Below are 16,519 nucleotides of genomic sequence, written 5' to 3'. Positions count from 1 at the left end.
GGCGGAAATTTGTGGTTAGTCAAAAATATTTTGGAAAAGGCGGCAATTTATGGTTAGTCGGCAATATTTTGGAAAAGGCGGAAATTTATGGTTATCAGCAGTATTTTAGAAAAGGCGGAAATTTATGGTTAGTCAGCGATATTTTGGAAAAGGCAGAAATTTATGGTTAGTCAGCAATATTTTGGAAAAGGCGGAAATTTATGGTTATCAGCAGTATTTTGGAAAAGGCGGAAATTTATGGTTAGTCAGCGATATTTGGAAAAGGAGGAAATTTATGGTTAGTCAGCGATATTTTGGAAAAGGCGAAAATTTATGGTTAGTCAGCGATATTTTGGAAAAGGCGGAAATTTATGGTTAGTCAGCAATATTTTGGAAAAGGCGAAAATTTATGGTTAGTCGGCAATATTTTGGAAAAGGCGGAAATTTGTTGTTAGTCAAAAATATTTTGGAAAAGGCGGCAATTTATGGTTAGTCAGCGATATTCTGGAAAAGGCGGCAATTTATGGTTAGTCAGCAATACTTTGGAAAAGGGGGAAATTTATGGTTAGTCAGCGATATTTTGGAAAAGGCGGAAATTTGTGGTTAGTCAAAAATATTTTGGAAAAGGCGGCAATTTATGGTTAGTCGGCAATATTTTGGAAAAGGCGGAAATTTATGGTTATCAGCAGTATTTTAGAAAAGGCGGAAATTTATGGTTAGTCAGCGATATTTTGGAAAAGGCAGAAATTTATGGTTAGTCAGCAATATTTTGGAAAAGGCGGAAATTTATGGTTATCAGCAGTATTTTGGAAAAGGCGGAAATTTATGGTTAGTCAGCGATATTTTGGAAAAGGAGGAAATTTATGGTTAGTCAGCGATATTTTGGAAAAGGCGGAAATTTATGGTTAGTCAGCGATATTTTGGAAAAGGCGAAAATTTATGGTTAGTCAGCGATATTTTGGAAAAGGCGGAAATTTATTGTTAGTCAGCAATATTTTGGAAAAGGCGAAAATTTATGGTTAGTCGGCAATATTTTGGAAAAGGGGGAAATTTATGGTTATCAGCAGTATTTTGGAAAAGGGGGAAATTTATGGTTAGTCAGCGATATTTTGGAAAAGGCTGAAATTTAGGGTTAGTCAGCGATATTTTGGAAAAGGCGGAAATTTATAATTAGTCAGCGATATTTTGGAAAAGACGGAAATTTATGGTTAGTCAGAGATATTTTGGAAAAGGCGGAAATTTATAGTTAGTCAGCGATATTTTGGAAAAGGCGGAAATTTATGGTTAGTCAGCGATATTTTGGAAAAGGCGAAAATTTATGGTTAGTCGGCAATTCATACTATTTTCTCCATCATTGGTTCCGCTTTTCCTCGTAGGGGGAATACTACTATTTTTACTACTATCCTACTAAAAAAATTTCCACTGTGGAAAACGACCTCTAAAATAGGAATGACCCCTGAAGGGTTCGTCTCCAAGGTGGGGATTTCGTTCCTTAAGCGGGGGATTTTGTCTCCAATTTGGGAGGGATTTTGTCTCCAGTTTGGGGGGATTTTGTCTGCAAATGGGGGGATTTTGTCTTATGCCCATTTGGACGGGGGGAAATTTTTGGGGGGACTATGTCCAGGGGGATTATGGGAGTCACCCCCCGCATTACAGTTTTTATAGGTCAGGAAATCAAACGTGTCCATTTTACCCCCCCCCCCCGATCTTTACGTCATAAAAAAAACGGGGACGTCATAGAAAATACATAGTATGGGTTCCCTATGGGAAATAACATGGTGGTACTGTGAAAAACTCCATAGGTTTAACATGGTGGTTCCTGGTCTAGAACCCCCCTTTTCTCACTACTGTGGTTGCCAGCTAAAACAAAAAAAGCCTCATAGCCAAAGAGTCAATTTTCAAGGAGTATAAAGTTGTACAGTTGGTGACTCATAACGAACATCATTGTAAAACAACATGTTACGATTAGTTTGTTGAAACAACTGACCGATACTAACGGGAAACTGACAGCGATAAGTAGCGGAAACTAATAAGGAACACGGACATTTTTCTTCATTCTTCAAACAATCGAAAGGTTGCAAAAGCGTTCATTTTGGTTTGTGTACAAGACTACATATCCGGCGACGTCTTGTTTCCATTAAATTAGCAAATTACATGCTTTAAAACATTTGAACCTAACAATTGCAAGTTTGCATAAATCACAGCATGTTGACTTCGTCTAAAACAGTAGGAATTAAGTTCAAGATAAGGATGATTATTGAAAATTATTGGTTGCCAGCTAAAAAAAAGCCTCAAAGCCATAGAGTTCATAGTCAATTTTTAAGGAGTAGAAAGTTGTTCAGTTGGTAACTCATAAAGAACATAAATGTAAAACAATATGTTACGATTAGTTTGTTGAAACAACTGACCCATACTAACGGGAAACTGACAGCGATAAGTAGCACAAACTAATTAGGAACACCGAAATTTTGCTTCATTCTTCAAACAATCGAAAGGTTGCATTTAGTTTAAAGATTAGGTTAATGTTGCAACTTATTGAAATCGGTATTCGTGAATAAATGTTAGTGGGCGAATGTTTGGGATGAATGTTGGACAACGCCTGTTAAAACTGAGCAGTAAAATGCATAATTTGTAAAAAATTTTCCTTATAAAAATCAACAAATAACGAAGAAACCTAAATGTTGAAAATGAAATAAAATTTGTTACGGTTTAAAGTGACCAAAAAAGGGAACATTCCTTTCTCTAAAAATTACAGTGAGCGAGTAATGGCGGTTTTCTTGGGGCCTCACCCAAACCTTCACCCGTAACAAATTAAATACGGATGGTTGAACAAGAAACTGTGAGAGAAATGATTGAAGTATCGTACCATGCGAACGTTTTATAGTGATTCGCAGACCACCCTAAAACTTTAGACTAATGACGTTTACTAAATAGTAGCAATCTGCCAGCGTTGAGAACGACAGGAGACCTACGTGCAATGCGAGATGCAATGAAATGTAATGTACCCATAAGGAAATGTACACTTTTACTCCTTAGAATTATTCTATGAAAATTGCCAATAAAAACGGTAAAAAAGGTTCTTCTTTTAAAGGTTAAATTGTTTAAAAGCATGTAAAAAATAATTTGCTAATTTAATGGAAACAAGACGTCGCCGGATATGTAGTCTTGTACACAAACCAAAATGAACGCTTTTGCAACCTTTCGATTGTTTGAAGAATGAAGCAAAATGTTCGTTATTAGACTCCGCTACTTATCGCTGTCAATTTCCCGTTAGTATCGGTCAGTTGTTTCAACAAACTAATCGTAACATGTTGTTTTACAATGATGTTCGTTATGAGTCACCAACTGTACAACTTTCTACTCCTTAAAAATTGACTTTATGGCCATGAGGCTTTTTAAGTTTTAGCTGGCAACCACTAATTTGCAATAATCATCCTACCTTGAACTTAATTCCTACTGTTTTAGACGAAGTCAACATGCTGTGATTTATGCAAATTAGCAAGCGTTAGGTTCAAGTAACTTCCAAATGGGTTGGCGTACGACAAAATGTCATACCACAGTTTCGCCTTATATTGGCCCCAGGAACCCAAATACTTTCGCTCCTACGTCCATTTCAGATACACCCTGTATAGGATAATATGGCTACTGGGAATAAAAAAGAGGTAAGATCGTGCATAAATATGTTTATATTATTATGTACAGTACCGCCAAACATCTAAAGTTGATTCAAACATCTAGAAATTCAATTGGCATTCCCACAACTCGAGACAGTTAATTGATATGGTGAGAGAGAACGAACTTGTTTTCAATTCTAAACACGCCAATTACAAGAAAGCCGGTCTTCGAGATCGCGTTTTCACAGAAATATCAATATGTATTGGTTGTACAGGTAAAAAAATGCATGATATTGGGTGCACATCTGTCTTGGAAATAAGGTTTTTCTTCAAAGTTGCTCTCCGTGCCACGGTGCCAGTGACCCCTGATGTTTAAAATAACTAAACTGGTCCTGGGACCAGGAACCCCCTGTCATAATCACTGTTTTTAAAGAAGTACACTAGTCCTTTTGGCCTGTGGCCCTCACCATTTCTGCATGTTCCAAGACTGGTGCGCATGCCATTGAAAGAAAATCCATAATGTTTACATCTTTTCATTGTTTACTTCAGTTGCAGATGCGAAATCAATATGGGAAAATCTTCGAACTTTTTTTCTAAGGGAATATACAAACGTTACCCAATCGAAAAAGAGTGGGGCTGGACGTGACGATGTATACAACCCCAAATGGGAATATTTTTCCGATCTCGGGTTTTTAAAAAGCTATCTTGAATCGAGGTTAGGAAGAACAAACTTAGATTTGGAATCAGTGGAACCCGTTACTGCATGGACATAGATATTTAACATCTCTGCAACACATTTTTTAAATGTCTTATTTTAATTATTGACAGATCACGGCTGACATAACTCCGGTAGAAACAGACGTTCCTTCTTGGACCTTTCATAATGATGAAATAATGGAAGACCCAATTAATCAGATTGAAGAATCAAGGCACGAAATGTCTCATGTTAATGCACCCTCGACCTCTAGCAGCAGCAGCAGGACATCCTTTAGCGGAGATAGAAAGATAGCTGGGACGAAAAGAAAAGGCCATAATGGTTCATTATCTGATGCATTTCTTGAAGAAGCACAAGAATGCCTTAAACCCCCTCCTAAAGCAAAACAGCCAGTAGTAACTGATGAGCATGACACATTTGCGTCATTCATAGCATCACAGTTAAGGATTTTAGAACCTCGAGATTTGGATGAATTAAAATTAGACTTTATGCGGAGAATTTTTGAAAAGAAACATAAGACGAGTTTTGGATGAATAAAATGGTGCTATTTTTATTTACAATAAATGAATAAAATTAAGCAATGTTCATTAGGGTTTGTAAATTTTCCACAACCCTTGTTTTGTTTAAAATAAATAAACCTTTCCATCCATAGCAAAACAAGGCTTTTTCCTGGACAATCAAAAGAGTTCATGAGATTTAATAATTGTACAGCCTGTTCCATTGCTTTTCATACACGCCTTCGTTGCAAAAATAACTCATAAACTCTTCGCGTATATCTTTGACCTCTTGCGATGCACGACATCCTTGATGGCCTAACCTCCTCAACTCTGGTCCATCATTCTGCGGTTGTCCTTTTTCTTTACGGTTGACTTCAAAATCAGTACTGTCATCATCGCTACTGTCATCTTTTGTCTTCTTTTTTTCTAGTGACTGGTCTCTTAATATGTTGTGCAAGGTACAAATACACAACACAATTCTTCCTATGTTTCCTGGATAGCCTTGAATTGGTTTGAGAATGATTCGAAAGCAACTCGCTAATTCTCTAAAGTAATTTTCAGATATTCTCCGGGCTCTCGAAAGTCTATTATCAAAGAAAACCTTGCTAAGTTTTTTTTATTAATATTACTAAAAATTAACATTATTAATCATAACCTATAGTTGAAAACCCTTTTGAGGAATGTAAGCTCGTTTTTGGAAAAACGTCTCATTAAATTTGGTTTTAGCGTAAAGGCCTCATCTCCTACAATTACATATGGTACGGGCTTCTGTCGTCCAGGCAATGGTTGAGGCTTTGGGAGTTTATCAGCGTCCTTCATTAAAGCTTGCAAAAGTTTAGAGTTTGTGAACGTAGCACTGTCCTGGCAACGTCTATTAGTCCCGACATCCACAAATAGAGCCTATGTTATTATCATTCATTATTTACCACAAACATTTCTGTTATAATTCAATTATATTACCTTTGCATCAGCGTCTACAAGAGCTAAAAGCACAATGCTGAAGGATCCTTTATAATTGTAGTAAAAAGAACCAGAGCTCGGTGGTGCTACGATTTGTATGTGTTTGCCGTCAAGAGCCCCTATGCAATGATCAAATTGCCTATTGCTTTTGAATCTATTTGCAACAGCAAGCCAATTTTCGGAGGTTTTGGCTTACTGTATATGTCTACAATATAAAATAAAACACCGTCGGTTAATAGAAAAGAGAATGTCAGATGCTTCTTCTCATTTATTTTATAATAGTAACCTTGGTGATAACTTCTCGAATATAGCATCACATGTTTCGTACACTATTTGGTGGACTGTACTCAACCCAATACGGTATTGATATCTCATCGAATGCATTGATTCTCCTATTTGCAAAACACTCAAATAATTGTTACCACGAAACAAACCAACCAACCTTATTACTTTGTATTATATATCATTAAAACATACCTGTTGCCAGAAAACGTAGTGTTAACGCTAATCCCTCTTCGGCTGTAACTGACTCTCTAAATATCGTGTCTTGCTTCGTAATTCTCATTTTTATGGCGTTTAATACATAACTAAACACATCTGGAGACATCCGAAGATAGCCCATATATTCGTCTCGCTCTTCTAACCTAAATTCATTCAATAAACAGTGGAACTCTCCCCTTTCGTTTCTCCTTTGAATCCATTGTTTTACCCACATTCGTCGTTTCTTGCGTTTCTTTTCCTTTTCTTGTTTCAGTATTATAGCAATACCCAATAATGCTATTGTCTTTTTTCTTTCATAATGTTGATGCTCATCCATTTCTTAATACGAGTTTACCAGTTATGATCCGATTCCGAAATTTCCGATCACATCACAAGTTTTATATAAGACGAAATCAGTTCAGATCGGTTCTGTGGGCACCGAACCCCCAAACATCTCAAAAATGTCGGGCGGATTTATCACATAATGTGAACGTCTTGACTGGCCTGACAATACGCCCTATCAAAACGGGATGACTTGTCAGCTGACTAAAATTGGGTAATCTGAACGGGGCGTAAGAAAAGCCATAATTTTGGTCTGACTTCAAGTCGTGTAGCTGAATTATAAAATTTTGTCTGTCTTTTACAGTCGGGAATTGAAATATAATCGGGCGAGGTTGTGGTTTAACGTCGGGTTTGCCGATGCGATAATATTGAACTTGAACGAGTTCGTCGTGTGTGAGGCCGGTATCGCGGAGTAGGGTCTTACAGAAGGTCGTATCGTCCGACTGTGAAGTTTCTTGGACATTAAAGAGTAACGCATTGCGTTTGCGATGTTCGATTGTAAAGTTGCTATCACGGGGGTGCGTAGGTTGGGCCGCATGCAAGGACTTTATAGAAGCGATTTCTTGGCTTAGGGCCGTAAGTTCAGTGTGTGTGTGTGGGGTTTTGGGGACTCAATGTGTCCGATGTAGTGGGAGGTGACTGGGTAGTTGCGAATTTCTTTTGAAGATCTTGTGAGAGGTTACTTAGGACTTGAACTTCTTGTAGGGTTGTGGCTAGTTTTTCTTCAATCAAACGGAGATTGTCCGGGATCAAATGAAGATTATCTAATTTTGCTTTGAGTGTTGAGATAAGATCTTCATTCTTATGGAGAAATGTTTGTAGTTGGGAAATATCACAGCGTTGGGAATCACAGGATGTAGCAGTACTTGAGACGGTAGTTTTAAGCTCTGTAAATTCATTTGACTAGGGAGACCAGTGATAGCGCTTTGAAGCGAGAGGTGGTCTTGATTAATTGTTTGTATGCTCGAAAGTATCTGATAAAATGTTGGCATTAATGGAATACATTTAACGCAGTAGAATTTGAAGTTTTCACTAGGATGGTCAAGGTGCGCTTGGTAGAGAGTCTTAGCGATTTTACAGCAGTGGATATGGGACCAATTGTGGCACATGTCACATAAGAGACCAGGGTCGGGGTCAAGAACTTGGACTAAACAAATAGGGCAGTCATCATTGTTTACGAGTGAGGGATCTGGGTTCGAAAATATGTTAGATATGTCGAATTGTTCATTTGACTTGTCGGTCTGTTCACTAGATTTGTCGGAATGTTTAATAGTCATATCGGAAATGTCATTAGGCTTGTTAGACTCGTCTTCAGACTTGTCAGGATTTACTATAATCTTGCCCATTGAGCGGGTCGAGTAAGTATGATGCGACGTATTAAGTGTTAACGAAGCGCTATTGGCTATGGCTGGGGTAGTTTTGAGAAAAGACTTTATAGGAGAACGCGCGACGAACATTGTAGATGCGTTGTATAGTATGTGGTGACCAAGTCTTAAGAAATAGTAGCATAGCGTTGTTTCAGAAAGAGTGCGCCACACCTTGGCCAAGGCTTATGCGAGCTAACTAAGGTATACATAGGGTTCATATTAGGGCTTACATGAGGTAATCGATAAAATTGGTTGTACTACGTTGTAGTCCGCAAAAAACTTGTCTTAAGAACACAAACGTAACTTATTAAAACGTTAATAAATTAATCAAAAATGTCTTGATTAAAATCAAGTCCTAAAAAGTATCGATAAGACTGAGGTTATCACTTGACTGAAGGATCAGATATTAATTTTTTTTTAATTGAAACTAAAAGGCATGCTTAAGAAAAAACAACGTTCCATTACCGTTTTCCGTTGAAATAACTTATTTTACAGGTAATCAATTTCAAAAATTTACTTATCTCGGGTTTTCGGGCACAACTCCATTCCCCCAAAACATTTTATCATTACATTAATTACTTTTGAGAGAGTACGTGTATGACATTGAGTTTTAAAAGGTTCCCTCATTTGTGCCCGGCATGCTTCGCAGTGGATATGTTTTAAAACAATGGCGGAAAATTAAGTAGGGACAGTTAGATTTTTACTCGTGGTTATGCAAAATGATGTAATGTCTAGTGTGCTTCAGTCAACAGTCATACTGTTCATTCTCATAGCTCAGGACATGATTAATGCTGCTCACTATTTCTCTCTCTAGTTTCAAACAATGGTTAGAGACCATTCAGTGCCGCAGGTCGCACATGAATATATTTCAACTACAGTTCACATTAATTCTCCGTGGTCGTACTATTAGCGGGTTAAGCACTAATTTGTTCAGAACATGTCTCGAAAGGGTGCTTGTTGTAAGTTTTTAAAGCAGTGTTGCCAATGTGTGGGTAATTTCCCACATCGTGGGAAATTTAGGTTTGGTTTTAGGCTCTGTGGGGAAAAAGTAATATTTTTCCGAAATCGATCAAATGTCGGAATTTTCCTGTTCAAGGGTTAATAGTGCAAAATTTTCAAAAATGCATTTCGAAAATATTATCCGGTTTAATAATTTCAAGCGACATTTTGAAATAAATTCCATATTAAACTTAGTATGATAAAATAGTCCAGATAAATATGACTGTAAAAAAGGGGTGTGGGAAATGCGGCAAATTTTTAAAATGGAAGTGGGAAAATCCACTTTCTAACATTAGCAACACTGATTTGAAGGTTTTGGTCATGGCTAAACAGACCGCTCATTCAGTTTTTTATTGTTTTAAAGCTTATTTTGACACGTTATCTCACAAAAGTAATTAATGTAATGATAAAATGTTTTGGGGGAATGGAATTGTGCCCGAAAACCCGAGGAATTGTGCCCGAAAACCCGAGATAAGTAAATTTTTGAAATTGATTACCTGTAAAATAAGTTATTTCAACGGAAAACGGTAATGGAACGTTGTTTTTTCTTAAGCATGCCTTTTAGTTTCAATTAAAAAAAAATTAATATCTGATCCTTCAGTCAAGTGATAACCTCAGTCTTATCGATACTTTTTAGGACTTGATTCTAATCAAGACATTTTTGATTAATATCTGCTCCTTCAGTCTTCATTTTAATAAGGATTGTTAAGAAACTGTTTTACATTTTCAAAATCTACACTAAGCAGAAACATAAATAAAGGGGACCGTAACTTTAGCTCAATCAGTCATTATTTATAATGATACTAAAAAAAATAAAAACGTCACTCATTGAAAGTTTGTATTCTTATTGTAATTAGCATAATAAAATGTTTTACAACCCTTTATTGAAACGCGAGGCGCTCCCCTAAAAATTCCACAAATAGGACCAAATTGACAGTTTTACACAATTTTTTAAAACTCTGATTTATGTCTGTTTAACCTTTAGCTCAAACTTTTCATAAGCCCAATATGAAATTCGGATATCGTTAAAACTTCTCAAAGACGATCCGAGATTATCAATTTTGAACTTTTTTGTAGCATTAATTAACGTCTGTTTGATATTAAGCTTATAAACCTTAAACACAATATAGTCAGGGCAATGCCGACTCAATTTATAAGGGCTACCCTAAAAGTTCATAAAGGTGATCCTAAAAAGTTCCCTCTTCAAAATATGTAGCCGGGGAAAAGAGAGCGTGATCGAGTGGGCTATGCTAGTGGGTATTTTAGTAGTAAGTAACGGGGGTTGGGACTCCAGGCATAGCCCGCTCCATCACGCACTCGACAACGCAAAGCAACTCGCGCCAGCGTGGGAAATAAGGCGGTAACACAGGGCAAATGACGAGTTTAAAAGTTGCCTGGTACAGTTCAAAAATTAAATCGGAGGGGGGGTCAGTGGTCCACGAGACTACTAAAAAATTCAAGGGTAACCAGAGTCCACACATTAAAATTCTAATATTTTAATTATCCACTTCTTTAGCTTAGCAGACGACGTGCTCTGGCCAATGGTCACGGACCAGTTTATTTATTCCAAGTCAGGAGGGTCTCTGGCCTAATGTCCAGTTTAAAAAATCCTTATTTCCCACCCTGACTCGCGCTATAGCGCAAGCAGCTTGCGACGTTTTGCGCGTGATCGAGTAGGCTATGGTCCGGTCAAAAGAAATCTTCAGTTCAGCGTTGTAAATAAGGCGGTGGCACAGGGAAAATGACCAGTTTAAAAATTAAATCGGAGGGGGAGCAGTGGTCCACAGGACCACTAAGGAAATTCTACGGTAACCAGGGTCCAGACATTTTCTCAACTATTTTAATTACCCACTTCTTTAGTTTAGCAGACGCCGCGCCCTGGTCAATGGTCATGGGCCAGTTCATTTATTCCAGGGCAGGGGGGTCGCTGGCCCAATGTCTAGTTTTAAAAAAATCCCTATTTCCCACCCTGCTTCAGTTGGGAGTCCTGGAGCTCCTAAAGTCCAGAGATGCATATGACAAGGATTCATTTCTCATAAGCGAGAATGGCCAACTCTGTTGTGTTAGAGACAGCCTGGCAGCATGGTATTTGTTTACTTCTAAGTCATCTGGGTTTTCACCTTTAGAAGTTAATACAGCCCTTTGAATTTTAATAATTAGAAATGAGAAATGTTATCAAATGAATGAATATATACGGTTGCAGTTGTGTCGAAATGAGAGCAATTAAATATGTCTTTGATATTTAGCTCTGATAATTTCAGAAACTTAATAAAAAGTAGTGTTATGTATTTAACCAGAATTTATTTTAATGAAATTTATTAATAATTATTTAATTAAAAAAATTGTAATACTATTTTATGTTTTAAATTTTACAAATAAAATTCAAAACAGTAAACATAGGGCAAAGGTTATATGGTATTATAAATAGGGTCTTTGCGCGTGACGTCAAGTTACCTACCCCCTTTCCTCTCTCCTTGCCGGCTGCCCGCTCTGGCCACGTTAGGACGCCATGTTGACATTCCCTGAAAACCGGTTTTCGCCCCCTATTTCTTCTCCCTTTTTACTCTCGCGCGAACACCCTATAGCCTGTGGGATTGATTTTAGCTATATCGCAATTAGAGCTCGACATTTTCTATCCATTATCCACAAATTAGTAAATATTTTGAATGAAAATAGGTGGATATATTTTATTAATTGGGAAATAATGCACACACTTTACATTTAAATTTTAGAAGTTAATTTATTATTTACTTTGTGTATATAATATTCAGCATTAATTTCACTAAGGAAATAAACTAATTACTTACGACTACGAGGAATTAACTAGTATATATGTTTAAAATTATAATTTAATCGTTTCAAAACTAATATGGTTTTGAACCGGTTTTTGTGATTTAGTTATTAAAATTTGTGATTATAGATGGGTCAATATTGTAAATTAACCAATGGTGGAAGCAATTTTTTTTAAACTCAATGAAACTGAAATATCAATCAATCATCTACTGAAAGAGGTATCAACCTATTTTTTTTTTCCAAAAGAAGGTAAATAAGGATTAGATGGCTTGCTGCTTCAAACAAGATTTTTAACCATGAATAGAATATTTTGTTAATTTTAGTCAAATTTAGATATTCGGTAATCGAGTTGATATGAATAAAGCCGTTTTTGCTCATGTCTATTTTAAACTTTAATCACAGATTTCGCTTACCATTTCACAAGCATAATAAACACTACTGAAGGGCGCAAATCTATCTGTGATCAGTAATGGTGACCAATATAGCAATTTGCCCAATTAATCAGTTTGAACTTCATTTGCACATTTCTATTCGTTAATTTGAAATGTTGCGAGAAATTTGAATGTAATATAAGTAGATATCTCTTTCAGAAGATAATTTTTGATGTTGATATTTAAGATTCATTGAGTTAAAAAAATTGGTATTGGTATTTTAAGTAAGCTTAGATATCAACATCGGTGAATTTACGATATGGGCTTATGATGTTAGTCTGTTTATAAGATTAAGTCGTTACTTTAAGTGTCACTAGACAGTATCTACCTCCAAAATCGAGAGTTAGTAACTTTATAACCATCTCCTAGTCAGAGAATATCCGAGGGTCAATTTCTTATATCATTGACTGACGAAGGCTCACTATAGCTTAGTCAACTTTTGGCAAGGCCTAATACCGTTTTGCTTGACTTTCGCGGTCAAATTCCTTTTAAAGCATAGATCATATAGTATCCACCCTTGATTTTCATTACGCAACACACGTTGGATTCGTAAACCTCGACGTGCACCACGATTAGAAGCATTAAAATGCAAAAACAACACACTGACCGCATAAATTTTTGGTAAATAACAGAGTCACTACAGCTGTTTTCGGGCTGAACGAGCGACCGAGAGGGCGTAAAAGAAAAAGCCTCCGGCGGCCGGTCTCTTAAAGGGGGTAGTTTCGAGGGAACTAAATTCAAATGCAAGGCGCGTCCCTTCAACAAAAACATTGAATTCGTTAATACGGACGTTTTAGGCAATTATAATATTGAAATTTTATACAATTAAGTAATATTTAAGAAAACTAAGCACTACTTTCGAAGTCTAAACTTTAAAATACGACGATACGAGAAGGCGAAGTAACAACAAGAGGTAGACATTTTTATAAATGGCAAAAATTAACGGTAAGCCAAGGCTTAGCGCAATTTCACCGCCTTAAAGAAAGTGCCAAGTTTAGAAATAGATTGTGGGACAATAAAAAGGTGGAAAATTATGAAATTAGGCTCATATTAAAGCTTGAAACCTACTTTATATTATATTTAAAATCCATCCATGAGCAAATCCTCAAAAAATATGAAAATGGCAAGGAAAAAGGACCCACTCTCAAATTTTTTTCCCCTTAAAAAAAATGGCGGCCACAAACGGGGTAATTTATCACGGCGGCAATATTAAAGCAGTCTTATCTCACTATCGATAGGCCATTTCAACCAAAAGGCATTAAGAAAAACAATCGGATTATTATGACGCAACTATACGTAAAAAAAGGCCAATATTGGTCGCGCTGATATTTACCAATAAAACAGCGTATCCATGCTAAAATATCGCAGATTGGGGTAGTTTTTAAAATTTAAAATTAAACATACTTAAAATTAATTTTTCTCAAAAACCTTAAAAATGGTCCTAGAAAAAGGTTTAAATTTTGATATAAAACCGTTCCCAAACGTAACAAACGAATATTTCATTTCAAAAGGGTGGCGACAAAATGGCTAAATTTGAAAAAAAACTCCATGTTATTTCTAAGGGAAAATTTAACTTTTTCACCAAAAGGGCTGATTACTTTTATGGAAATGAAAACCACCCTTAGCAACTTTATTTTTTATACAATAAACTAATGGGTGGATCTTCTTGAAATTTTAACCACATATTGAGGGCTCGAATTGTAGTTCTGTGGAATTTTTTCAAAGCAGTTAATACGATACAAAAAAGTTATAACCAATCAAAAAACCATCCTTATACATTAAAGTCGGTATGAAATCTTATCTAAGAGAGCTATCGCTCTCCTAGAATACTCATCGGGAATAGGGTAGATTAGTATTAAAATCGTGTCTATACAAGAAATTTAAAAACTTTGTACTATTTATTAAAAACTAAGCGAGGGAAGAGACAATGTCAACGGGGTCTTAGAACCAATTAATGGAAGGGTTTAACAACTATAAATTAAAATTACGCAAGTCATAACAATAACATGTAAAAGAAGAAAATAAATTACCAAAAAAGTATGAAACTTGTTCATTGATTGTTTGACCTGGTTTAACATATATCTCTAATACGCGATTTTATAATTAAGCACTAGTTCTACTAAGCGATTAACAAGAAAAGACTAGTCATTCTATACATAACCTCCTGGATCACGTGACACCGGGACGCTGGCTACGCGGGATTTGGATGCCAGTTCAAAGATATATTACTTTGAGCGTGTATCTCCGACTATCACTTGAAAATTCAGAGCCATCAGCTTTTACCATGATCGTCAGTATGACGATGCATGTTATCGCTCAAAGTTTTAAAAATAATGTTTTTTTTCCTAAAAAATGTCTATGTTACTGTGATAATTACAAACAAAGTTTCAATGAATATTGAAAAAAAAACTATTAATTTTAAAATTCTGAACCTTTGCACGATAATTTAAAGCCCTTCAATATACTTCTCACTAATATTTCAGAAGACTCGAACCAGTGAACCGTAAAAGAAACATATTTCCTCCGACTCATGGCTAAATCCTTTAATCATAGATAATTTCCGTTTTAATTTTATTTTTTTGTAAAAAGACCATGAAATGTAAACTTTCGAAACTTGGCAAAAACAATAAAATAACATTACGCTGCATATATGTTAAGAGATTTGACCATAAGCTAAAATGTGTATCAATAACAATAAAAACTAAACTAACATTAAGGTGCGGTTAGGTTTGTAAACGACAATAAATATGCCAAATGACGAAATGTTCATTTCCAAGTGTAATTTAAATACAATGTTAATATTTTACGTTCTTCAATTTAGTATGTATATTAAAAATGATTTATTCAACATTGGCAGGAGTGGTTGGGTCAGTTTACATTTGCGAATTAAAAATAAATATGTCAACTCGCTTTCGCGTAGATCTATTACAAATAAGATCCCATCTTGCAAAAAAGGACCCTGATATTTAGTATGATTTGTTTTTACCTTTTCCAAAGTATTGGCCCTAATAATTAGTTGCCACGAACGCAACAACCACACGCAGGTAGGGGTCCCTACTCCGGAGTACAGGAAAAAAACTTATTTGTAAGCCAGCCTGATTTCTTCAAGCTCTAGACCTGCCGAGAGTTCAGAATCATCCACTGTTGCCAAGGTTTTAGGGTGTGTGGGAAAAAGGTAATTTTTTCCTGAAATCGGTCAAATGTGGGAATTTCCCTGTTTAAGTATTAATAGTGCAGACTATGCAGTTAAAATTAGTGCATTTTCGAAAATTTTGCTCGGTTAAATAATTGCAAATGACATTTTGAAATAAATTCGGTTATTTTAAATTTGACACTGGAAAATAAGCATATTTTGAGAATTTTAAAGCTTTATACCGTTTTGGTGCATTTGTATATAATGTCAAAGCCATGCGGAGTGATATTCCATATAAAATTTAGTAGGAAAACAGTCCAGATAAATGTGACTGTAACCTTTTTTCCATATTTTAGCTGGGGGTGGCGCTAAAAAGGGCCTGTGGGAAATGTGGGAAATTTTTCAAATGGAAGTGGGAAAATCCACTTTCAAACATTAGCAACACTGATATCATCTGCTCTACCGTCTACGAAGAGTGTGCCAATTTGTAAAAGCTTGGCGAAAACGTTTTTTTATGCCATGACAATAATTTTTTAATTTCGTTTTAATTATATGGGATTTATTGGCTTAGCAGAATGTCACGAACGTAGTCTGGTGGGGTTAGGGGTAGAAGCGTTGGGCCAATGAAACTACTGGTTGGGCCATAAGCAGTTTCCCAGAATTTCGGAAATATTTCAGAAAGGGCCAAACACATTGTAGGTAGGGCCGGGCCCACCCGGCCCTCCCCCTGACGACGGCCCTGCCGCCATGACCCTCTTTAGTTTAAAGTAGGAACCCTAGTATGGATGGAAACACATCCTTTATCTAGTACGACAGGTCAGCTTATGAAAAAGCTTAGTCCTAAATGGGCCGGTCCCTTTAAAATTGTTGCTAAACATTCTCCCGTAGTCTACGAGTTAGAAGACGCTAACTCAGGGCAGAATGTAGGGAAAGTTAACTTAGAACACTTAAAACTTTATTGGACTAATGTAGCCGTCTTCGACAATGCCGGAAACGCCCCCACTTCACAGTCGAACGTTGCAGATGATCCCGAGTCTAGTCCTCCAACGAATGGTGGTACCATGGACCACCCTCGTACGGAGACTTCCTCAACCACGTCATCTGAATCATCCTCATCTTCTACGTCACCATCACCTCAGGACGGTCAGGAAGTCGATCAACCGATTATTCCTGCTATCCCAGATGTCCTTCAAACCTCGACATCAACTA

The sequence above is a fragment of the Phalangium opilio genome, unplaced genomic scaffold, assembly GCF_054372755.1.
Source record: "Phalangium opilio isolate 3A_F unplaced genomic scaffold, DU_Popi_V2 ptg000060l_1, whole genome shotgun sequence".
NCBI lineage: Eukaryota > Metazoa > Arthropoda > Arachnida > Opiliones > Phalangiidae > Phalangium > Phalangium opilio.
The sequence above is the reverse complement of the archived record's forward strand: the minus strand, read 5'-3'. Positions refer to the sequence as shown.